The following is a 27810-nucleotide window of genomic DNA, read 5'->3' as shown; positions in this document are numbered from 1 at the left end:
TTGTTACTTACTTCTGTGCAGACAGTTGCTCTCAACAGGACTCTTTAATTAGGAAGACAAATGGCTCTAGAAAAAGCTCTAACTGATTATAAAATATGTTTTTTGGAGGAAAAATTGGTTGAGATTACTGGCACTAAATACATTTGTGTCTGAATGTCAAATGCATCTACTAAATTCATTCTTGTGTGGCCAAGAGGTACACATGTAGAAGTGGAAATAAAATGGTGGAATTTAAGACTCCAGCAGGAATGTCATCTATGAGTTTCCCTGCACAGCATTTATCCTGCCTTTCTCTAAGGGAGACCTCAGCTTCTTGGGAACACCCCCTCTCCACCGCATGCCCTAGGACCACTGATGAAAGTATTGCTCCCTTCCGGCCGGGGTGTAAGGTTGTCACTCAACTTGGGCTGCTTCAATTCTTTTGCCTGGGAATGTGGTTTTGAACAGTCAGAAAAGCTGAAAAGAATTTGAGGGGATTCAACTCAAATGCAAGCAACCCACTAACTGTCCCTTCCTTCTTGCTCATCTCCCTGGATTTTCTATGGTCCCTATTCTTTCTGAGACCTAACTATTGGGTTGTCTATCTGAGACTGCACTGTTTTGTATACATCTTATAAATTCTGTTTTCACTTTATTTAGTTAGAATCAACTTCCATTACTTATAAGATCTCTGATCAATCAAAGCTCCTAGAAATGATAAAAGGTTATATACTCAGAAGAAAAATGAAATGTTTCTGTGTGGTAGTAGTAACAAATAAATTAGAACTGGCACATAAAATATCCTATAAATCACAAATCAGAAAGTGCAACAAAAAGGTGATTATAAAATAGATAAATGATCACGCCTTAACAAGACAAAAATATTGACAGTTCATATTGTCTAGCTTCAGCTATTACAAATGACATTAGTACTACAGTAATGGGTGAAAGTGTTAAGACCGCTAGCAAAATAGGAAACAGGTGTAGATAAGGCCAAGTCTGGAGATTCGTGTCGATCCCAGAGATTTTCCTAGAAATATTCCCCTGATCAATTTTGCTTAACCATGGTCTGCTCTCCAGGACTATGTATTTTGCTTTGTATGCATTCTAAACTCTTTTGTATTCTCAGTGCATTTTTAAGCTCCAACTGGGCTTATGGTTACTATGCTTTCTATATCTGGTGGAGTGAACTGTGCAGAATTTTTATTCCATTAACACGTTGACTTCGTTCCACTTAATAAGTGTGCCTGTACACACACAGACACACACAGACACACACAGACACACACACTTAAAGCAATCTGAGCTCTAAGACCACCTCCAGTGATTAGGTAGCTGTAATTAGGAGACTCACAAAGCATTCGCCCCAATTCTGCCATTAGGAAAATGTTATTTTACTACAACTTTGTCTAAAAGTGACTCTACCCTTTTCTTCATAACCTCCTGATACACTACTGATACTATATCATCTACATTTTTTTTTCAGTAACATAAATTTCACATACTTAAGGATAACACAGCTCAACTATAGAATTTCTAATACTCTTCCAGGCAATCTATTTAAGTTCTTTATGACAAAACTTATGTCTATTTAAAACCCAAGTTCTTTATACAATTACAGGAGAGATTTTAGCACAATAGTGGAATGAAGCATCCCACAAAGACTTCAGCATGCCTAAAAAGAAATGCACACAACAAATTATGTTCATTAGAGAGCTATGAATATTAAAAATCAACACCAGAGGAAGAAAAAATTACTACTCAGTCACAAATGTTCTGAATATCCTGATAATCAAAACAAAGAAAACATAATCACTTTTCTCATTCAAGGTCTCAGCTCCCATGAGTACAATTGTGACAGCCCTGCTGAAACTTGTATAAAGGGCCAATTGCTCCTCAGTTTAAAGTCATTGTTTCCATGAATAAATACAAATGTAGTCACCAGATTATCCAAATTTTAAGAGAAACTAGAAGTGCAGATATAAAAATCTCCCAAATTTAAAACTTGGAAATTAATTCATAGTTGGTAGGTTAAACAAAAAAAAAAAATGAAAAGTTAACTCTGAGATCAGACTGCCTGAGCTTATCCCTTGGCTTTATTATTAACTGGTATTTTACCTTGAACATGACAGTAAGTCTCCCTACACCTCATCTGGAAAACAAAATAATACAGCTGACGCTTGAACAACCATGTGGTCCACTTACAGGCAGATTTTTTTTCAATAAATATGCACACAGCACTGTAAATGTATTTCCTCTTCATCATGATTTTACTAATAACATTTTTTTCTCTAGCTTACTTTATTGTAAGATTACAGTACATAATACATGTAACATACAAAATACATGTTAGTTGATTGTTCGTGTTATCAGTAGGGCTTCTCATCAACAGTAGGTTATTACTAAAGTTTTAGGGGAGTCAAATTTATACAGATATTTGACTGCTTGGGGACTGGTGCCCCAACCCCCATGTTGTTCAAGAATCGCCTGAAATTATCAACTTCAAAGGAGTTTTGTAAGGATGTAAATGGGATAAGTGAGTGTTTGATGTATTATAAGTACTTAATAAATATTAGCTATTTTTACTTGAGTGGCTGTGACCTCCCAGAGTATCAGATTAGGGGAGTGTGAAAAAAATTTTGAAAAATCTCCCCCACCCAAGTATATTTTGATGGACATACCCTCCCTACCAGGAGCTGAGAAGCACCGAAGAGCCCAGGCTACCAGCGAGAACGATAGGAGGCAGAAACGATGCCGCCATGAATGCCTGGAGGCAAAACCATTTCCAATCCAGATATTGTTCATTTATCTTAGTCAAATTAAAAAAATGTTTAATTAATTTTGCATTCATTTCTCGCAGAAATGTGACTTCATTTCTCTCCCACCCTGACACCCTTTCCTCCATCCCGCAGGCACACAACACATAGAGCAAATCCCACATCTTGTTACATAACACAGCACTGGCTCCTGCCCAGAAGGCACCGTCAGACAAGAGCAAGGTTGCATCCCGCATCTGTTAACCACACCCATCATGAGCATGTCATCATGGAGAGTTTTTAGTACATTTCACAAGCCTCTGCCTTTGTTCCATGAATCTATGGCACAGGGGCACTTGGGTGGCTCTGTCATTTAAGTGTCATGATCCCAGGGTTCTAGGATTGAGCCCCACATAGGGCTCCCTGCTCCATGGGGAGCCTGCATCTCCTGCTGCCTCTGCCTGCTACTCCCCCTGCTTGTGTTCTCTCTCTTTTTCTGTCAAATAAATAAATAATATCTTGAATCTGTGGCACAATAAAAAAACAAAACAAAACAACAAAAACCCCCAATGTGTTGTAAAACCCAAAAATATCTGTAGTGATAGGTGTAGGTCACTAGCTTAGATCTGTGATTTATAATTATTCCAATTGTCCAGAAGGGAAAATGCATCAGGTTTCCAAAGAAAACGTTTTCTACGGCATTTATCTCTACAACAATATTGTTTTCGTGCAAAACTTCACATAGATGATGTAATATAGAGAGTCAATATAACCCAGATGAGGTTTGTGTTGTGATACACTCCTCACACCCTCTCCCAACTCCCACCTTCCGGGAAAATTTAATCTTAAGCAAAAGTCAAGTGATTTGAAACCCTGCAATAATCTTAGAATACACTATACAGTAATACAAACTTGGTATCATGCATATCAACCTCCCTTTGAGATAGGTTTTTCTCTAAACAATATTTACTGTCCATCAAGTCATTTTTTTAAAATTATTTATTTGACAGAGATCACAAGTAGGCAGAGAGGCAGGCAGAGAGAGAGAGAGGAGAGAGCAGGCTCCCCGCTGAGCAGAGAGCCCGATGTGGGGCTCGATCCCAGGACCCTGGGATCATGACCTGAGCCGAAGGCAGAGGCTTAACCCACTGAGCCACCCAGGCGCCCCCCTCAAGTCATTATTTATGAGGATTCTCTTAATATTCCATATCTAAAGTGGCTAAATCTGTTTTAACCTTTTTAATGTATTTATGTGATAAAAGGTAACAAAGCTTCTGTGATTTCCTTAAAAAATTCATAAAAAATAATTCCTCGGGGCACCTGGGTGGCTCAGTTGTTAAGCATCTGCCTTCGGCTCAGGCCACAATCCCTAGGTCCTGGGATTGAGCCCCACATCTAGCTCCCTGCTCTGCAGGAAGCCTGCTTCTCCCTCTCTCACTCCCCCTGCTTGTATTCTCTGTCTCGCTGTGTCTCTCTCTGCCAAATAAATAAATAAAATCTTAAAAAAAAATTCCTCATTTATCAACAAAGTAGTAGTATCTAACGTCACAGAACCCCATGAGAGAAAGGGGATCTATCTCACTTCTTATAATAAACTTCAGCTTCCCATTGCAAAATCCTCAAATCCAAGAGACAGTTGCTATATTTTCTTCTCTTTGCCTTCCCAGATGCAAATCAGGACACACCAATTCAGGCAAGCTCCAGTTTCTACCCAGGAAGTGTTTTATTATCCAAAATTCAGGTCTTAATATTGATTTTCCAGATTGCTTCATTCCAACCCTCCTAAGGAAGATTCCTGTCCTGAAAAACCTGCTCACTATTGCTTATCGAAACTGGTCTTGCGGCTTTGCCAAGATATGATTTATTTTCAGATCTCTCTTCTGAGAGTTTACAGGTGCAGTGCAACAAGCATAAGGGAAACTAATTACCTCTTCAACTTGTCAGGTTTCTGATATACATAATTACACATCAATTGGCAATATATAACAGCAAACAACAGAAACTGACCTGGGGTATAACCTTCCATCATCTGTGGCTAGAATCAATTAAAAGTTTAGTTGCACATAGGTACAGGTTAAAGCATGTAAGCAAACATGTTCAGGAAAACAAAGGCTATGAATACATTATGCCTTTCCTTTGCTGCCTCATATTTCACTGCATCCCCTTTGAAACCTATAATTAACATCTCAAAATACCAACTAGTTCAGAGCACCCTTTCTGCTTGCAATTGCATATAAAACATAAGGAGGACATGTTTGGTTGGTCTACAGAAATGCAACTACAAGACTGCACAAGCTGCCTCATGGGATTTAGTGATAATTAAATGAGATGGTATGTGACACACCTACAATTAGTTTTAAATACATAAAGCTAAAAAAATGTATTAAGTAGAAACCTAATTTTTAAGTTTCATAAAAATAATGACTAAGGGGAATCATTCTGTAGAAAACTGTCCATATTGATGTATTTGGGGGATCAATGAAATATAATCTTAACTATCATCATCATCACCTATTCTGTCCTTGGTATTCCAATTCTCGTACATTCCCCGGGTATACAAGAAAATAATTACTTTTCTTTATAAAAAAATCATGTCATCGCTTAGTAGAATACAATTCCCTGTACACACTGAAAAGCTTCCAGTTGAGTGCATTAAGTTCTTGCAAAAACAGCTATTATAATGCAAATTATGAAATATAAAGACATTCTAGAATTTCTGTCTATAAAGCAAGCTCATTGAGAAAATTCTGCATATTACAATGGGATAATTTTCCCCCACTTAAGGTGCTTTATATCTGAAAGGACAAATTAGAGGGTAAATTAAGAGACATTTCTCCTTCAAGACTAAAAATGAGATAAATTATAAATGATATTTGCTGTTAATTTTAACTAAATTGTCAACTAAAATGTCTAAGATTGAGGCACATTTTAGGCAATTTCAAACTATTATTCCTTTGCTTATTTGAAATAATGGAGCTATCTGCAAATAAAAGAAACACAAAATGGAAAATATCACTGTTTCATAGGAGAGTATTTCCAGTCATCTTTTGCCTTGGTTTCAACTGTTTATCTTAAGTTTGAATAATCCTAAAAATAATATTAAAAGATTTATAGAATATCCTCTTTTAAAAGGTTGTATTTGACATTGTTAATAGTGATCATTAATTATTCTACTTATAATAAGTTTCAGAATGACTATTACGTTATGCCTGACTGATAACTTGAAAGCTCTATAATTATAAAGAATGACAAAATGCTATTAAATTGCCTATATAATTAATTCAGGTTTTTCTCAGTTCATGTGAGATCAAGTAAACAAAAATTAAATAACAATTGAGAAAAACTTACTAATAACAAATAAACTAGGGCTACATGATATATACATTGAATTTGACACCTTAAAAAATGATGAAGTTTTATTCCCAGATTCCCTTAGTTCATAAATTTTGCCATATTAGGACACAAAAAATCAGTAATTTGAACGATGGCACTAGTAGAGACCACATTTTTTTTTTTTATCACAATGAACTACAGATAGAAATACTAATTAGAAAACAATCTAAAAATACCCATCATCTGAAAATCAAAATTATGTGATCAATCATTTAATTTTTAAAAATTACAGAATACTTTTGGGGCACCTGGGTGGCTCAGTCAGTTAAGCAACTAACTTTGGCTCAAGTCATGATCTCAGCGTCCTGGGATGGAGCCCTGTTGAGCCCCCTGCTTGGCAGGGAGTCTGCTTCTCCCTCTCCTTCTGCCCCCCCCGCCCAGCTCATGTGTGCTCTCCTCTCTCAAATATATAATTAAAATCTTTTTTAAAAAGCCTACAGAATATTTTAAATATTATATATCTGAATCTAATGGAGAGAAACCAAACACTTCTTAGGAGGGGATAAAAGCCTTAATACTCATATCAATGAAGAAGAAACATTGAAAATATGTGAATTAAACATCCAACTCATAGAAAAAGAATAACAAAACTTATAAAAATAAAACATTTTAAAATGATAAATGAGAAAGGAAAAAATTATATAGCTGATACGCCAAGTAACATTTCATTGAAAAGAAACAAAGAAATAACCTTTTGAATATTCTAATCAAGAAAAAAAGAGGAGAAGAAAGCATATATACAAAACAAAAAAACCCACAAAATATAATAATAAGTAAATAATAGATGCTATAATAAATCTTAAGGGGTTGTTAATACTTTCCAGCAATCATACTCTATATTGTATTTCATTTTTTCATTCACACTTTTAGAAAACTATTTCATATCTTCTATCCTCAAACATCTAACTTCCTTCCTATATTACTTGCAACTGATGCATTGCTCCCTACTGCACAGAGAAAATAGAAGCAGCAAGCAGAAAACTTCCACAGACTTCCTAATCTTGTCTGCCCACTTACCAGCACCTCTACTGACATACCTCTCATTTACCATCATAGAAAAAAATACATAAATACCTCCTACTGAAGCCATTCCCACTGTCTTCCCTTTCCACATCCTTAAAGACATAACTCCAGGATCCCCCCACCTTTATACATCACAAATTTATGGAGATTATTCTCATCATCATCCATCAGCATAAAAGCATTCTGTTACTCCATCTTGAAGGAAAAGAAAAAAACAATTATTTCTTTCAATTCCATTTTCACCATCACGTGTTTGTATCTTCCTATTTATAGCAAAATTCCTTGAAACATCTCCTTATACTTGAAATCTCTAATTCCAATCAATTCATTTTCTCTTAAACTCATTGAAACTGGCTTTTGCCCATCCCACTTTAACAAAAATTTGCTGGAAAGTTACAGTATGTTACATAATGCACAATGTTAGAAATATCAAAGTTGAATGAAATACATGCTTTGTTTCTGAAAAGCTTCTAACAATCAAGAGAAGAAATAGAAGCCATTTTTAAAAAAAGATTTTATTTATTCATTTGATAGAGACACAGTAAGAAAGGGAATATAAGCAGAGGGAGAGCGAGAGGGAGAAGCAGGCTCCCCACTGAGCAGGGAGCCCGATGTGGGGCTGGATTCCAGGACCCTGGGATCATGACCTAGCCAAAGGCAGATGCTTAACAACTGAGCCACCCAGGCACCCTGAATTGATTGAGCACAGTGAAAGTGTTCAGTGCTTAAAGGGTACTCTTTTTATTTACTTATTTATTTATTTGAGAGAGAGAGGGAGAGAGTATGTGCTTACAAGCAGTGGTGATGGGGGTGAAGCAAAGGAAAGGAGACTCTAAAGCAGACTCCCCACTGAGCGGAGAGCCCCACATGGGGCTTAATCTCACAACCCCGATATCATGACCTGAGCCAAAAACAAGTGTCAGACACTTAACAACTGACTGAGCCACCCAAGCACCCCAGTGCTTAACAGAGTACTCTCTAATGATCACCAAAAAACGTCAGTGATCTTTGCTGAAGCCATTACATCTCTGGGGCTCCTGCCAATCCTGATACAGCTACTCTGATTACAACTACCAGCAGTTCCTACACTAACGTCACTGTCATCACTACTACAAAGCTCAGCTGAAACTCAGTCTTTGCTTTCAGAAGTCTGCCTTTGGATCCTGCTATGGTGGCCTGTGCTGGCTGCTCGAGAGATGCTTTCTTCTCTTTCATCTCCCTTTATTCTGCTCCTATCTGATCCTAGCAGGTAAAACAAGGCTATCTCTGGTCTGTCTGGAAGGACTGAGACTGGAACTGGAACTTTCCAGAGTCCCTTTCCATTTTTTCACATGACAACATGAACTACTTAAATCTGAAGCTTCAGTCCTTTTTTGCTGATTTTTCTTGGCTATGGATATGAACCTCACTAACTCTTCAAAAACAAAGACTGCAAGGCACAGAGAGGTTCAAGACATTGACGTAACTTGAAATCCAGACTTCAAATTTCACAGGCAATGCTCCTCTTTGCTCAGCAAGGCCCACAGTCTTACAGATCTGGGTGTCTCAAGTTTCACAAAAGGGCTTTATTTTGCTAGTATCTTATCTGAAAACACCTTAACCTTTCCCTTTAGGACATATCAGTTAGTTTAAAAATAAGTAACTTTGAAATGGAATTAGAAGTTGCCTATCAGTATATGACTATATCAATGTAGATTTTGCTCACCATGAGAGCTCAAAAATTAGACTCTCATGGTTAGAATTGGAACTCTACCACGTACTACGATTACAGCCCAGGAAGGTGACTTAACCCTGCTCTGTGTTAACTTCCTTAGCTGTAAAAAGGATATAATTACAGTACCTATAGCCCATATTGTGGTAGTTCCGATTAAGTTTGTTATATAACATATTTACATAGATGTATGTATGTTCCACATCTGGAACACAAACTCTCAGAGGCTATAATTTCTGTTTCCGAGTCTAGTCACTACTCTGAAGAGTTAGTGGTACAGTGGTGCATGAAAAGCAGTTCCAAAAACTTTTCTTAAAAAAGAACTTACAATGAGAAGATGAAAGCCCATTATTTTACCTATATCATAGAATGATATAAGGAAATAGGAGGATATTATGTGAAATTCGACCTTATATAAAGTCAATAGACACTGTAATATACGTTAAGTGTTCAGAAAATATAGCACTACTCAAATATCTGTCTTAGAAAGTTTACTTAAGGTTACATTGCATCAGGGCAATGAATGAAAGCAAAATGAAAAATATAAAATTGGATAAATTATGAATATGGGTATGATACAGACATTCAAATACATTAAACATAAGGGACATTTAAATAGCTGCTGAACACTTAGCTGCAACCATGCGTGCAATTATAGGTAACATCTTGAGTAAAAATAATGCATGCAGGTTTCTAACAATAAATATTGATTTATGTTAACACAGATGGGCAAGTTCAGTATAGGAAGAGAACAAGAATAGAGTACAATAACAGTAATTAATCAAAAGATAGGTTAATGCAATTTTATAGTTTGGGCAAAAATAATAAAATTATTCTCCTAAATAAAGAAATACAATGATTTTTTTCCAAAAAAAGAAAAAACAAACTATATTCAACTCTAAAATCTTAAGTGCTGTAAGAGAAGTTGTATTTTAAAGGTATAAAGATACAAAGTTTTAGTTATGCAAGATGAATAAAATCTAGAGATTTGCTGTACAACATTGTGCCTGTAGTTAATAATACTGTACTCTGCAGTTAAAAATTAAGAGGGGGTACACGTGGGTGGCTCAGTTGTTTAAGTGTCTGACTCTTGATCTCAGCTCGGGTCTCAATCTCATGATTGTGAGTTCAGGCTCCACATTGGGTTCCCAGTGTGGAGCCCATTCAAAAAAAAAAAAAAAAAATTAAGAGGGTAAATCTCATGTTAAGTGCCCCTACTTACCACAAAAAAATAAAGTAAGATGAAATGAAATCAGAGAAGCTTTCATTTAAATTCTGCTTCTGACACCACTAATGTGAGAGTAAGAAACATACTATTCTGAGATTTTATTTTACTATGTATTAAAGAGATTGATTTCAGGACTCTTATGAGGATAAAATAAATTATTTGAAGGTGGCAACTATTGTAATACTTGGAAATGTAATACATGATCAACAAATGCTTATTCTCTTCCCCCCACTGCATTATTCTGACCCTTGCTTTTATTCATTATCTAAATACTTCTATCATTGTCATGTCTATCACATATCATCTTTAATATTGATTTAATAATCAGTCACTTCAATCAATTTTTGTGTAGTCATCTTTAATCCTGTGACTTTGCTGACTTAATTTATTGTTTCTAATAGTGTTTTTGTTGTTGTTTTCCTTTGCTGTTTGTGAACATGGAAGCATTTTAAGGAGTGGCAAAGTCAGATTTGTGTTTTAAGTAATAATTTTGCAGCTGTGGGGAGGATCTATTTGAAGCAGGAAATGCTGGAAGAAAGGAGATTATTTTTCAACACTGTTGAAACAGTTACTCACATCCAGAAGCCTAGCAGGAATATATAGCAAGACTAGAAACATATTAGAAAATGAATTAAGAAAGATAATTCCTTAATTTGTTCACAGAAATGAGTGTTTATTTTAAGAAAATTGCTTTCAGATCTCTTTTCAATTAATTACATTTATTGTACTCATTATAGCTCATGGACTTCTGCTTCTGGTAATGTCAGACCATGCAATTTGGACTAGCTTTCTTGATAAGGAAAACTGAAAACATTAAACATCAGACACTTTGTGTGTGTGTATACACACACACACATACACACACACATGGTATTCACTTATGACCTAATATAGCAAGAAAGTAGTGAAGAATTAGGATCTGGGGAAAAGTTAGGTCTTGGACATTTAAGTCGGATAATTTTCCCTAGTTTTATTTTTTATGTTTTCCCCTATTTTAAAGGGATTATCTTAGCACATTTGACAGCCTCATAGGGCTAGAGAAGCAGGAGTTGGAGTCAAGTTCTGTCAGATGAAGTGGCTCTAGGGAATCTTCTTCATTTGAAGGAATATCCCTGGATGATGGATCACCCCAGGAATTATTTGAATAATGGCAAATGAGGATTGCTGTTTTCCTAGACACCTGGCCAGAATAAATACATGTTCCCCCTGGAGGAAGATAATATAGTTCTAGAAGTAAAATGACTTCTACTAACAATTTTATAAATCAAATGTCTGCCACACAATCAAAAATAACCATACACAAGAGGTGACAAGACAATAAGAACAAGTGATAATATAAATAGTAAACAACAGAAACAGACCACAGGAGTCCCAGATTTGAAGCTATCTAAAACACTTAAAATAACTATGCTTATAGTATTCAAAGTGATAAAAGAAAAGATTGCAAAATTTCACAGAAAATTGGAAATTTTTTAAAAAACAGATGACATTGTAAAATCAGAAAGGACAATACAATGATGGACCAAATAAATAGACTGAATATCAAATTAGATACAGTAGAGGAAAATTAGTGAACCAAAAGGTGGGTACAAAAAATTTCTAATAAATCATAGGTAATGGAATAGAAAATATAGAAAAGAATGTAAGAGGCATAAAAGATAAAATGAGAAGAATAAACATATGGCAAGTAGAATTCTAGAATTAGAGGAAAAGTGGAATGTAACTGAATTTAAAGAAGAGTAAAAATGTTCCCAAACTAAGAGAGGGCATTAAGTTACAATGTCAATAATCCCTATGAAACCAGAACAGAAAAGAATTTTTAAAAACACATTGTAAGGACATGATACTAAAACTCTTTAAAAAGAATTATTTAAGGCAGCCAAAAAGAAAAACAAAAGACAATTAACCCTCAAAGAGGCAATAATTAAATTCACAACTGCCTTCTCAATAGCAAGAATGATGGTCAGAATAAAATGACATGTTAAAAATGCCAAAAGAAAATAACCACTAATTTAAAATTCTATATCCAGTGAAAACATCCTTTAGGAATAAAGATGAAATAAAGATGTGTTCAGAAAGTCCTAAGCTGAGAAATTACTTACCTGTAGACTACACCAAAGGAAATTTTGAAGGCTGTTCTTCAGAAAGAAGAAAAATGAGTCAAATGGAAGATTCAAGATCCAGAAAGTGGAATTAGTAACATAAATGGTAAATGTGTGACTAAATCTAAAGGAATATTGCCTGTATAAATCTACAAAAGTGTATCTTTTGCATCACACACAGAAGGAGGGAAAATACACATTAATACACATTAATCTTATACTTTAGCATACTGAGTTTGCACATCACAATTTATACATTATACATTAACTGTTAAAGAATAGTAAAACAGGTGCCTGGGTAGCTCAGCCAGTTAAGCATCTGCCTTCAACTCAGGTCATGATCACAGAGTCCTGGGACCCAGTCCTGCATCAGGCTCTCCACTCAGTGGGAAGTCTTCTACCTCTACTTCTGCCCCTCCCCTCTGCTCATGCATGCTCTCTCTCTCTCTTAAATAAATAAATAAAATCTTAAAAAAAAATAGCAAAACAGTATAAAATTGACAGGATAATAGAAGGGAAAATGAATAATAAAAAAATGCATTCAATCAATTCACAGGGAGCATGAAAGGTTAATAAATAGAACACAAAAAAGACAAGGAAAATAGAAAGCCCTTACTAAGACAGCATATTAAGCACAAACATTCAAGTAATCACAGTAAATGCAGAGACCAAAGAATTAAAAGAGAAAGTTGTCAGACTGTATACAAATAAAATCAAAGAACCATTTGCTATCTGTGCATAATATACAGACACACAGACATGCGAAAGTAAAAGGACTGATAAATATGTACAGTACAGACTAACAAAAAAGAAATCCTCTATCATATAATTAAAATCAAACAAAGGAGAATTTATGAGAAATTTATGAGAAAATGCCTGTCTAGGAATAAAAGCAGTCACTTCATGATGTTAAAGGTTCAATTGGCCATGAAAATAAAACAATGATATAATAGAAAGCAACTACTAACAGTCCAAAACATATGCAAAAATTAATAGAATTGTAAGGAGAAATAGAAAATCTATAATCATAGTGGGAGACATTAAAATTTGTAATTATACCAACATAGAACTTTAGACTTAGAGCTGTAAAATGAAGTTACATTTTTTAGAAAAAAATTAAATTTACCTCCAACATTACTAAAAAAAGTGATTTCAGAGATCAATCTTTTGTACTAAAAGACATTAATTGATAAAGTTCTTCTAACTCAAGTGATGTCAACTGCCATGGATTATGTGCAGATTGTATATGGTTCATGGGACCATATTCTGATGACAGAATAGATCAGGCAACTAACTTAACAGAATTTTTAAAATGATATTTTGTACAAATATAGTTGAATAATGTTTCTCATATACAAAGTTAATAAGAAAAAAAAATCTTGTTATTATTTGGAAGTGACTTATCTCCTTTATATCAAGTAGATCGTTAGGTAAGATTTTCTCATGAAATACTTTTAAATTAGTAACCACTATTTTTTTAAAACTCACAAATTAATACCTTTTTGTAAGTCACTAAAACAAAAATGCACATTCTAAACTCTCACATAAATATGTAATAAGTTTTGAGCCAAAATATTACGTATTTTAGTTGAAACAGAGTACTCTAAAAGTAGGCATAAAAAGACAATCATAAGTAAGAATAATCCAGGAAAATTAGTTTAATACAAAACAATGCAGTGCCAAATTCTAATCACATCCATTTTTTAATAATTTCCTCTAATTAACATCAAAACTAACATGGGCTTGCAGGCAGAGTGATGTTTCAAAGCAGAAATTTTCGTCTTATGTTGAATACTGTAAGAAACACCTGTCAATCCTTACACTAGCCTTTGCAGGCAATCTGAGATTTCTTGATCTTCTCCTGGGTGTGAGAGTCAAGAGGAATATTTACGTTTTTCCTATACTATTCCAAATTCCAGTATCAAGGATCTCACTTCTCAGGAGGCAAAAAAGTATTTAAAAAGTGTCATTTGGGGAGAAATGCGTCCTAATTCAAGGCCCAAGAAAGACATTACCAATCATTCAGAATCTCACTTGATAAATTCTGTCACGTTTGGGGGAAATTAGTAGATCTGCATTTAAAAAAAAATTAGAGTCACAAACTCAGTTGCAATGCAAAGAATAATTTAATTTGGATATATTTTTTTAAAGATTATATTTATTTATTTGACAGAAAGAGAGATATCACAAGTAGGCAGGCAGAGAGAGAGGAGGAAGCAGGCTCCCTGCCCTGCTGAGCAGAGAGCCTGATGCGGAGCTCAACCCCAGGACCCTGGGATCATGAGCTGAGCCAAAGGCAGAGGCTTAACCCACTGAGCCACCCAGGTGCCCTGCAAAGAATAATTTAAAATTCAAGCACAATGGGGCAACTGGGTGGCTCAGTAGGTTAAGCCTCAGCCTTTGGCTCGGGTGATGATCCTAAGATCCTGGGATGGAGTCCCACATTGGACTCCATGCTCAACAGGGAGTCTGATTCTCCCTCCCTCCCTCCCTCTCCCCTTGGTTGTGCTCTCTCTGTCTCTCAAATGCATAAATAAAATCCACAAACAAAAAGAAGATTCAAGCACTATGTTCCTTTGAGCTACTAATCTTCACTAAGAATTATTCACATAATCTTGACTGTTAAGTAATCAGACAACAAATTTTAGGCACCTACTAAGGTCTGTGATATGTAAGCTAATAGAGAGCTACTGTTTTGTAAGCTAATTAAGTAGCAGAGATCGATGCAAAGATGTGTAATATAATTAGATAGAATGTGATAGTCATGCTTGTAAAGCATTCTACAACTATAGTTCCAAACTCTTTCTCTTCTTCAAACTAGAACACTATGATGGCTGCTCTCTAGCCTTGTGCCATAAGGTCCTGAAGAGAAAGATCCAGAAAAAGTCAACAGCATACATTTCAATGTCTCTGTTACTTAATCTAGAATTTTTCTTCACAGATTAATAAAAACAAATTAATCACATGTGTGCTAATATTGAGTACATCAAATTAGACTATAAAATATAGTGGAATAGTCAAGTTAGAAATTCATCTTGAGGTCACCTAGGTGGCTCAGTGGGTTAAAGCCTCTGCCTTCAGTTCAGGTCATGATCCAGGGTGCTGGGATCGAGGCCCGCATCGGGCTCTCTGCTCGGCAGGGAGCCTGATTCCCCCTCTCTCTCTGCCTACTTGTAATTGCTCTCTCTCTCTGTCAAATAAATAAATAAAATCTTAAAAAAAAAAAAGAAATTCATCTTGAGACTATTAATGGTTGTCTTTCTGTTGAAATCATTCCTTCTGAGAGAATAAGAACAAGCAAAAAAAAAAAAAAGCGGGGGTGGGAGGAAGGAAAAGAATCAATAATTAAAAGATAAACTGTTAAAAATAAAAACTAACCAAAATATTCTTTTATTTGTCCTTCCATGAAATGAAAATCAGATATACATTTCAAATAGTGATAGTAGCATCTCATTAGTTATCCACACTGGTTCTTTCATGAAAGCTGGCTTAATTTAGGACATAAACTCTTTAATAAAAGAATATGGAAATGTGAAAAGAAATGGAATTTGATGTTAAAAAAAACTTGGACTACTATATTTTATTCATACCTTGAAAGCAAGCCATTTACATTCTGATCTCCCTTGCTCTGATTTATAAAATATTAAAAATGCCACAATCTCTTGACATAAAACCCCCTTGATTCCAGAAGGATCTTTGAGGTGTAATATCAACACCAGCCTCATATATACCATGACTTTAGTGTTATAAACACTTTAGCCATAATGCTCTGTAAATTGATGTGTTTTCTTGTCCTGTCAAGATATTTAATATACGCTGTATAATTTTTTATGACTATATGACACTTGCCAAATAAGCACAAAGTAGATACCACAGAGAATATGTTCAACGAGCAAAAGAATGACTTTTGTTTTCATTTCATTATTTAGTACTTTGGAACAACAGTACATGCCAGACACTGCTGTGGGCAGAAAATGCAGCTGTAAACCATTAGAAAAGAATCCCCTAGTTTCATGGAACAGAGTCTAGTGGAGGGAGAAACACATAATATAACAAGGCAATGAAATAAAGTATACACGGTGTTGGACGGTTGTGAGTGCCATAGAAAAAGGGCAGAAAACAGAGACTGGAAATATCAAAGAGAGAGATATTTTATTTTTTACTACATTGATCAGGCATGGCCTCACTGAGGAGATGATATCTGAGTAAATTCCTGAAGAGTTGAGAGAGCAAGTCACATGTTGCTTTGGGGACAACATTCCAGCCCTAGGGAATAGCCAGTGCAAAGTCCCTAAGGCAGCTGAATGCCTGACATATTGAACTACAAAGGACACCAGAATTGTGGGAATAGGATGGATTAGTTAGAAAACTGCAGGCGGTGACATCAGACAGAAAAAGGGAAGGGGGACAGCTCTTAGACCTTCAGGCCAATTTACAGACCTGGGCTTTGACACTGAAAGGGGGAAGATTTCAGAGATTTGAGCAGATGTGAAACAAAATTTGACTTACCTTTCATCAGAATCAGGATCTTTCTTCTTGTTATTTTGGCAACAGACTGATGAGGTACAAGGACATAAGCAAGGAACCAGTTAGGAAAATCCTGTCTAACCCAGATGAGAGAAGGGGACTCTGACCAGGATGGAGTCATGGAGGTGGTTATCGGAGTTCAAGTCTACATATACTTTGAAGATAAAACAGAGAGACTTTACCGCTAGATGGAATACAGAATGTGTGAAAGAAATAAAACACTGAGGATTTGGCATAAGCCAACAGAAAATTGACGGGGCTATTCATTGAGATGCAGAAGAGTAAGTGAAGATCATAAACTCAATTTGGGACATGCTAAATTTCTGCATTTGACAATAGGAGTCTGATGGTCACAGGAAATGTCTGGATTACGACTGTTAATTCCAGAGTCATCAATATTAAAATGATATGTAAAGCCAAGAGATAGAAGAGATCATCAATTGTGTCAGCCCAGATGGAAAGAGAAAAGGTACAGGTACCGAATCCTAGAATCACCAAGCACTAATGGGTCTGGAGGATTAGGAGTGACCAACAACAAACACTGAGGACTGACCAATGAGGTAGGAGGAAAAGTAGGCAAGTGTGTTGCCCTAGAGCCAATGAAGAAAGTGTTGCAGAAAAGAACAGACCCGGAGTGGGTAATACTGCTGATTAACAGGAATGAGACTGAGAATAGACCAATGTGTTTAGCAATATGGAGATTACAGATAATTTTCAGAAAGCAGAGTAGATGAAGTTTAGGGGGTAAATGCCCAGCTGGAGTGGTGCATTCAAGAGAAAATGAAGAAAATGTGGGGAGAGATGAGAAATAATAAGTGCATAGAATTTTTTAAATTTTGCTGTAAAAGGAAAGAAATGGGGTGGTAACTTGGTAAGGTGAGATTGTTAATAGAATTTTTTTGAGATGGGAGAAATATAAGAACATTTAATATTGTTGGTTATAACCCACTAAAGATGGATACACTGATGACATAGAAAAAGAAGGGGAAAAGTTTTGTCCTGAAATAGCAAGAGGGGATGATTTCTGAACACATGAGAGGGAACTGCCTTTTATCCAGGAACATGGACAGTTTATTACCTTAGAGGATAACAGGCAATGGAATAACTAGAGATAATCCTCGGTTATAAAGAATTTACAAATACACATGATATTCACTGGATTATAGGCCTTACCTTCTTATTACCACAATATATTCCTAGGAACCATAATTAGCCAAGGTTTTAAAATAAAGCATAGGGCTGCCTGGGTGGCTCAGTCATTAAGAGTCTACCTTCAGCTCCCGTCATGATCCCAGGGTCCTAGGATCAAGCCCCACATTCAGCTCCCTGCTCCAGGAAGCCTGCCTCTCCCTCTCCCACTCCCTCTGTTTGTGTTCCCTCTCTCACTATGTCTCTCTCTGTCAAATAAATAAATAAAATCTTAAAAGAAAAGGAAGAAAAGACAGCATAGATATCAGCAACACTATACTATAAGCCATAGAACCTCAGACACGGTAGGCCCTAAAATATTTGTTGCATAAGTCGTAATTATTGATTAAATGGTTATGATTAAATCAATAAAGTGAAAGTGTATGCCTTTTGTAATTATTTGAAATTAGCAAACGTATTCAACATATTAGAGAGAACTAGAATTACCCTTTCATACAGAAGTGAACAGAAGTCTCAGAAGTTCAGTGGTTTTCCTATGTCATGGGGTTTAGCAAAGCTGAAACTGAAATCCAGGTACTATTATTTCTTGGTAAATACTTTACCATGCAACCCATACTTTCTTGCTTATAAAAAGTATCTGATGGGCTATAAGATATGTTCAATACATTAAAAGGTAAAGTCATGGTATTATAAAGATTTGAGATCCTCAAATAATTGTGTTTATATAATTATATGAACTCTAATAATATTTTCATATTTCATTCCTAATAACATTATTTGTCTTATTTTTCTTTAAAGATTTTATTTATTTATTTTACAGACAGAGATCACAAGTAGACAGAGAGGCAGGCAGAGAGAGGAGGAAGCAGGCTCCCTGCTGAGCAGAGAGCCCGATGTGGGGCTCGATCTCAGGACCCTGAGATCATGACCCAAGCAGAAGGCAGAGTCTTAACCCACTGAGCCATCCAGGTGCCCACATTATTTGCCTTATTAAAACGTAGGAGTAGTCATAAGAAATACTTTCAATGGCCCACGTTTCAAAAAGAAGGGTTCCAGAGAAGCTTAATATTTCTTTATATCCAATGAGCATAATGAAATGAAGGAGATGGCTCAGAGTAAAACAAAAGTAAGCCATGAATAAAATCCTGGTGAGTACCACTTACCAACTGTGTGGTGTTGAACAAGTTACTTAACCTCTCTGTGCCTCGGTTGTATCATCTGTAAAATGGGAATAATAACAACGACCTCATTGGAATGTTTTGAGAATTAACTGAGATGATACATCTAACCAATTTAATGAAAGAGGTGGATTCAGAAATCAATATTGTTATATCTCTTGATTCCTTCAGATAAAGAAATGAACCCCAAACAAAATTGCAGGCAGATGTCTTAGCTTTTCTGTTCATACTTAGAAAGTAAACTATCTGTCCTTTTGTTTGGAATTAAATACTCTAACAATTTCCTAGTTCTAGTTCCATACAGGACTATATAATATACAACACCCTAAGCTCGTAATCCACTTGAACCTCACCCTTTTCACTCAGCTCAAACTTGTTTCAAGCTTTCAAGTCTGCAATGAAAGATATGGACACAGTGGTCTCCCTATATGCTTGTCAGCATATGCTTGTCCTACACTCATAGCAACAGATCCTGACCCTTCCAGAGTCAGAGCCTGGGAAACTAAAACTGGAATGAAAGATCACAGTGAAATGTGGCTGACACAGATGTCATCTATGATCAGGGCTTTCTGAGTGCAATCGATGACCCTTCTTCTGGGGTAGGTTGAAGACTTTCTCAAAGAACCCATCTTCCTCAGTTTTACTTGACTCACTCTCAGTTTCTTATTTGGAATCAGTCCTCCAATTTGTCTCTCATTATTCACCACCTGGGGACCTGGAATTCAAAAAATTAATAACTTAACTTTTTTTTTTTTTTTTACATTGGAGGACTTCCAAGTTTGCCTACCATGCAACCCTTTAATCTACTACAGAGGCACAGGCATCTCTAGCCACAGCTGTGTCTTGTAGACATCTGACTCTATATCCTTCAACTTCTGGAGGAAATACATCAAGCTCTCTTAAGTGTTTTCCCTGAAGCTCCTCTCACTTGGTTCAACTGAAGGGTAATCACCCTATCCCTCATACATGGAATGGTAGATTATGCACAGGAAGCCAACAGTTCTCCAAAAAACCCCAGTCTCTCTTCTAGCTTTACCACCTCAACATTTGTAGAGTCTTAAAATGGAGCTTGAACTAACGCTGGACTTACTAGTTGAATTATGTCTTAGCACTTTCTGTGGATAGTCTTACACCTTTTTTAGCCTCCCTTTAAAGAGAAAGAAAGACTCCAATTTGGATATCTGGATGCTTAATTAAAGCACTGCCTGGCATAGTGGGAGTGTTCAGAAATACCAGCTATTGCTATTATTCATCATATCTTTATTATTTAAGATTTAAGGAGTGGCTAGATGAGGAGCTGCTCACAGAAAAAGAAATAGGGAAGAAAAAGCCAAAAAAAAAAAAAAAAAGATTTAAAAATCGAGACAGTGTGGTGTCATATAAGTTAAAGGAATAAGATGTTTGGCTTTTTTTGTTTTGTTTTGCTCTTTGAGAAGGGAGCAATCACAGTGTCAAACTTTGCAGTGAATTTTAATAAAACATACCTACTGCATTCATCAACTGCTTACTGGTGACATCATTTTGAGCAGGGAGTCAGGGAGGGCCAGACTTCAGTTGCTCAAAGGTGAATAGAAAATGAAGAAACTGAGACAGTGAGAACAACAAGTTGGGAAATAAAGTGTCAGGAAAAGAAAATATAGATTGGTGGCTAAGCAGAGACATGGTGTTACGTGACTTTTTTGTTGGCCTTGTACTTTTCCTTTTAAGAAATAGATTTGAATATGTTACTAAAAAAGAACAATTTGATAGAGCAAGAATAATTGAAGATAGTAGATACAGAAAAAAAATAATAATCAAAAGGACATGAGAATAAGGCATCAAAAATTTAGAGGAAGGTATTAGCCTTAACCAGAAAGGGCAATGCATAAGATTGGAGAACAGAAGTAAATGAAGATGAGTATGAGAGTAAATAAGAGTATGGGGTACAAGGGGAAAGAATCAGTATTGAAAGACAACATAATGAGTAACTAGAAAAGGAATGGTTACAAAAGAATTAAGGACATGGGAAATTATAAGACGAAATAATTAATAGCATTGCTTGGCACCAAGATGCCAAGGGACATGAAGAATGAAAGAGGATCACTAGATTTGCAAAATATGTATCCATTGGTAGCATACACAAGTATACCTTTAAGAGAATGATGATGATAAAAGCCTGATTATAGAGATTAAAAAAGAGATATAAATAAAGTGATATAAATCATGAGATACAAAGGCTGTTTGTGAACACCATTTCATTTGGCCGGGGGAAAAATAACTAACTGGAGGCAAGAAAAGCACATTAAGAAAAGAGAATAACTACAATAAGAGGTAGCAAAAATGCAGCATCTTTGATGGGAGTAAGGGATAAAATGTTTAGTGCCGTGGCATTAGGTTTCATTGGAAAGGAAAGAACTCTATCCGAATGTTATCTTCTCAGCACAATTTGAAGGGATGTTGTTTGACTTAATCCAGGGACATGTGAGATTGGCCACTGAGGAAGTGGAAAATTTGGGAAACCCATTTAGCAGAGTGTAGTTAAGAATTTTTTTTATAAAAAGGCCAAATCAAGGGACTTGCAAAATTTGATAAAGATTGCTGAAGGTAAGGATTTTTAGTACTTTCAATTTGTGCTAGTGTTCATTATTACCCAGTAAAATTGTGCAGTTAAGGTTGGCTAAGGATAATGATGATAATATCCATAGTAATAATAACAGCATCAATAGGTGCACTTCACATTTATTGAGCATGTACTATCTGTGAAGCACTGAATTGATCATTTGACATGTTCCAGCTCATTTATTTCTCATAATGATCCTATGAGGCAGGTTCTATCATTGTTTGAATTAACTACTTTGACCAAAGTCATTGAGCTAGTAAGTTACAGGCCCAAAAAAAGATATCTAGGTATTCTGCCTCCAGGATAAAAGTGACTCCTGTAAGTGTCACTTAAATGCTTTGTGTTTTAAAAATGTCAAATTATAAACATATTCCTGCTCTCCTGAGAGTAGCCTCTTTCAACTTAATTTCTCTTCAGGGTATACTACTAGCGCACCCCAATTTATGAAAAATGCCTCCTGACATTTTTAAATGTTAGGGTTTCAGAAGCATATACACACACCTCTTTTCAACCATGCCCAGGAGAAGATATCATCCCTCCTTCCAATTAAGGAAATAGAGTTTCAGAGAAGTCAAGTTACTTACCAACAGTCCCTCAGCTAATAAGTGGAAGAACTCCAGTTCAAATTCACATCTTCTGACTCAACTTCAAAGCCTTGGCCATTCAGTTCATTACCAATCCTTGTGCCTCCTCTCTCCTCAATATTATTTCCATTTCTATTGTCTTTCTTAGATTGAAGACTCAAAATCTTATTTCAAATTCCCACAACCCTCTAGAACTATTACATTATCACAATAAGCTCTCCTTAATACAATAATGGCCCAAATGCTCTTTTAGCTTATACTTGCGGTAAAACAATTGCAGTGGTTGTCCTTGCACTCCAATCCTCCCTATAATTTTGTTATGTAATTTTGTATTGCATTCCACTCTGTGTCTAGGCTTGACCATGAAATATTATCAAAAGAAGACTCAAGCGGAAGCTTAAAAAGCACTTGCTTATTTCTGCTTTGCTCTTACTCTTCTTCCATGACCATGAACCTGCCAGGGCTGGCCTACTGCAGGATTACACACATGGATAGAGCTGAGTGGCCCCAGCTGGTCCAGCCAAGGTCATTCTGGATCAGACAATAGCCAGTTAACATACAGCTAACTGAGCCAACCTCCAGCTAACCAACGGCATAAATGAGCTAGCCAAGATCAACCAATCCAAGTCAAGATCAGCTGAATTCCATTAACCCAAAATTTTGTATGATATTTGACAGTGTAGTTTTCTGTTGTCACATAATTTTATTTTTTTAAGTTTTTACTGACATCTCAGCTAGTTAACATACAGTGTTATATTAGTTTCAGGTGTACAATATAGTGGTTCAACATTTCCATACTACTCCAGTGCTCATCGAAGTGAACACCTTAATCCCCATCACCTATTTAAATCCATCCCCCGACCCACCTCTCTTCTAGTAACTATCAGTTTGTTCACTACTGTTAAGAATCTCTTTCTTGTTTTGCCTCTTTCTCTCTTTTTTCCCCTTTGCTTTTTTGTTTTGTTTCTTAAATTCAACATTTGAGTGAAATCATATATTGTCTTTCTATATAGTTTAATTTTTTTTTAAGATTTTATTTATTTACTTGACAGATCACAAGTAGGCAGAGAGGCAGGCAGAGAGAGAGGAGGAAGCAGGCTCCCCGCTTGAGCAGAGACCCTGATGTGGTGCTCAATCCCAGGACTCTGGAATCATAACCCAAGCCGGAGGCAGAGGCTTTAACCCACTGAGCCACCCAAGTGCCCCTATATAGTTTAATTTTAGCAATAGCTAGCTGATGAGTATATTATGTAATCCATCCTAATTCAAAATGGCAGAATGATATTCCTCCATTATTACCTCATCACCAGTTCACTCAAAATTCTATTGATCATTCTATATACACACACCTATTGTTTACTGTCACCGTATATATGAACAGGTCATATTCCTGCACTGCCACTCCTACCCTACAACTCTGGGACAAACAAATCTGTCAGTTATTCTCCTTATTTAATTCCTATTTAGTCTTAGAAAACAAAAACAAGGGCACCTGGGTGGCTCAGTGGATTAAGCCTCTGCCTTTGGCTCAGGTCATGATCTCAGGGTCCTGGGATCAAGCCCCACATCCAGCTCTCTGCTCAGCAGGGAGCCTGCTTCCCCCTCCCCCTCTGTCTGCCTCTCTGCCTACTTGTGACCTCTCTCTCTGTCAAATAAATGTATAAAATTTTTAAACACACACACAAACAAAAGCAAAAACCAGGTATGTGGCTAGTTCATCTGTCTCCTTTGTGAAAATTAGGAACCTCAAGCCTAGCCTAGAAAGAAGAGTATAGACTGAACTTCAGTCCCCCAACGGTCTTTAAGAGGACCTATGTACAACTCTACTATTCCACAAGAATATCCTTAAATTCCTTCCAGTGTTTTTTTTAAAAAGATTTTATCTATTTATATAACAGAGAGAAAGAGAGAGAGCATAAGTAGGGGGAGCAGCAGAGGGAGAGGGAGATCATGACCTGAGCCGAAGGCAGACACTTAACGAACTGAGCCACCAAGGGGCTCCTCAAAAATTTTTTGAAAATACCTCTTTAAGATCACTTTCCACATGAAACTTTCTGTATTTAATCATATGTCAATATTATAGCTCAAAACTTTTTCAGTTCTTCTATAAACTTCTGGTACTATATTAATTTGGATCCATTTATATATTTTTCTAAGCAAGCCTATTTCCTGTGTTCTCTGGAAGCCAAATTATGTTCCTTTTATTCCCTATCGCCTTTACAAATATATGTAACCATTTAATAACATACAGAAGACCCTCAATATATGCTAAATAAAGTGCTACAGAGAAATTATAAACTTCTATAATGACTTTCTTTATTAATGAGAAAGTGAGAAAACTCACTTCCCTTATCTTTCCTTCAAATATTCTTACCAAGCATATTAGTAATTGACAAATATCTGTCCTGTTTTTAAAAAAATTTAAAACTATTTGGTTAATGCAATACAAATTAATTAGTTCTTACTTGTATTATTTTCTTTAATCATCACAAACTGCCCTGTGAGGTGTTAGTATTCACTGATTTTTGTAACATGGAAATTTGAAGTCCTGATGCAAGTTGATGATGTATGAAAGAGTCAGAATACAACCCAGACCTTCCTATTTCAAGTTTATTGCTCCTTCTCCATCCAAAGTAATATGCATTTACTTCGGGTTTTACTTTGAAAGCCCTCACTATAGACCTGGTACTCCACTGTTTCAGAGCATGGTAGATGATTTTGATACATTCCTGTTCTTAAGGAGTGTATAGTCTAGGTTGGGAAATGGGCATGTAAGCAGATAATTTAATGATAAAATGGGAAATCATAAAGCTAAGGAACACGGGGTTTCAGAGAAGCCTTCCTGGAAGAGATAAAGTCTTGGTTAAGATGAGAAGTGAGGCAAAGACATTGCTGAAGAACATTATGGGCACAGAGATGAACATGTATGAAGAAGATAGAGGAAAAGCGTGAAGTTTCATGGCCTCCAAAAGCATGATATTTGTGTATTATTCAAACACATGGCATGACACATTTGCTAAAGTGGAAATGTTAGGAGAAAGGAGATGAAAAGAGAAAGAGATGGAAAGAGAAGGAGGTGCAAAAAAAAAAAAAAAGACTGAAAAGAATAGAGATTTGAGAATTATTCAAGAGATTAAAACAATATGGCCCAATGATGACTGAATTTAGGACTTTCAGTGTCTGGGTGTGGAGACTGAGCACCATATTTGGGTAGGAAATAGAAGACTGAGGACAACTGAGTTTGAAGCACATTGAATCTGAGGCTCTATGGAACATTAAAATGCATCTGTGCATAATAAAGGTAGAAAAAATGAAATTACTAGTACTCTTTAAATACCCAATCACATATGAAAAACTAAACACTATGTCTACAAAAAAACTTTATTTACATGGTTAAGATTGTTAAAATCATTGCTACATTGTTCATAAAGGAATGTTCAGAGAGAAAGTGTCTACAGCAAAGCACCAAATCACTAACACCTAGAAGTATTGTATAAAACATAATATGTCATAAGGTTTGATGCTAGTTTGAATTCTAGCCCATGTTGGTTATAATAATTTTCATTTTTATTTTATCGTAGTGGTTTTCAATTTGACATGCTTTATTTATGCCTCAAAACTCACATTTACAGTTATTCTCTCCTCTCAGCTAAATATCCAATGCAATGCCACCAAACAGCATAGTCACACTGTTACAAAATAGTCAAAAAGATTCAAAGGTACCAATTAAAGAAGAATATCCCTCTATTGCTTGCAGAAAACCTACAGCCCTTAAGGTACAGATTAGGTTATTAAAAACTTTCTTTAAAAATATGACAGGACCAAAAAAAATATGACAGGACCATCACTTTCTTTAAGGACTTGTGGATTACTAGCGTTACTCAAATATTTATAATTGTAAAATGCAAATCAATATTGAAAAAATCTCAATGTATTTGTAAAAGACTTTGGAACTATGTCTATCTAAATGGTTCAGAATCCATAACCTATAATTCAAAAAACCCATACACTTTGAAAACTATTATTTTGTTTTTAAATGTGTTGCAAACTTGATTGGTACAAAACTAAACTTGTACTAACATGAGAGATTTATGGTCTTTATTTTTCCCATGCAATAGGAATATTCAAAGAATTCTCTTCAGAGGTGAAAATGTATAATTATGGGGTGCTTCCCCAAATCCATCTGGAGAAGTGTTCCATAATATACATTATATACATACAAAAAAATCAAGAAAATTCTGAACTTTAAAACACAACTGACCCCAGGGGTTTTGAATAAGAGACTGCAGACCAGTATAATTAAAATTCAGAACTTAGAAGTTTAGATTTTACTATAATCAAGATATTCAATACAACAGAATTGCTAGAATTTAATATTGTACCTTTAAGAAAAGATTATTTGTAAAACATAGTATGTATGAAAACATTTCCAGTTTTCTCCTCTTTTTCCCCAAAATATCTTGTTGCCTCATTTTTTTACAGAAAAAGAAACAATTTAAACACTTAAATTATTCCTAGAATCATTTTGATAGATTTAGGATCCAAACTGACAGTATCAGGCTTGACTAAGATACACAAAGATAATGCAGGAGGGATATATGCATAGTCCTACATGTAGGACCAAGAAATCAACTTCTAATAAGAGTTTAGGGAAAATAGAACTCATGCAGCATTTATGCAACTCAATCATAAGCTTCAGATGACCACTGTCCCAGGGCATACTGAAAGTACGTTGAACCTGCCCCCCAGGCATCATGTAATCCTGGGCTTCCTTAATAAAGCACTCTATTCAGAAAGAAAAATGATTGCTCATTCTGTGCTTATCACAGAAGATAATGAATAGTGTGAGGGGTTCAGGAGCCAATTTAATACCATTAAGCAAATAGGGGCGCCTGGGTGGCTCAGTGGTTTAAGCAACTCAGATAATCTTAAAGGAGAGTAAGCATGATGGTGATCTTTCAAAAATCACCTTACAAAGAACAGGTGCAAAGACTGAAATGTCAACCTTGAAAAATATAATAATTAGTGAAGCTATGATAATTGTCTTTTGAAGTGAATCAACACTCCCTATGTATTTAAACAAACCAGTGAGAGTTACTGAAAATAGTATTGTATCTTAATATAAGACAAACTGACTGAAATGAAAAGGACTGGAACAGGGGTTCTTCATATACAGTCATAGTGTTATTGGATAGAGATGTCATAAAGGGCTCTAGGTGATTCTTTCCATTCTGAGAGTCTTCAATATCTCAACATCCCACTTCAAGTTAATAGTACATCTGGGTTTAGAAGTTTATCAACTTTGCTTATATAACTTTTAATATTTATGAAAAGATATTTGCTACAAGACATAATTTTACCAAGGGAAGTCAACTCTTCAATATTTCTATACTATCCTTAATTAAAGTAGAGGGCCAATCAAATTTATATTCAAAAGAAAAACATAGTATATTGGGTGATTATTAAAATCTCATTCGTATTTTATAATCTTTCTCATATCTAAAACAAACACAGGTGTTCTATTCTTAAATAAGAAGACTGAGTCTCAATATTAACTTAGTATTAAATAAGCTTGAAATCC

The 27810-nt window shown here is 35.7% G+C and overlaps 1 protein-coding gene across 14 annotated transcripts in view; it reads right to left on the bottom strand.

Annotated features, from left to right (window-relative positions):
* PPFIA2 (PTPRF interacting protein alpha 2) overlaps positions 1-27810 on the bottom strand; it is a 498399-nt gene that overhangs the window by 464414 nt on the left and 6175 nt on the right. The window lies entirely within an intron of this gene.

This window comes from Meles meles, chromosome 7 (assembly GCF_922984935.1).
Source record: "Meles meles chromosome 7, mMelMel3.1 paternal haplotype, whole genome shotgun sequence".
In the NCBI taxonomy this organism is placed as follows: domain Eukaryota; kingdom Metazoa; phylum Chordata; class Mammalia; order Carnivora; family Mustelidae; genus Meles; species Meles meles.
This window is presented reverse-complemented; position numbering and strand designations above follow the sequence as displayed.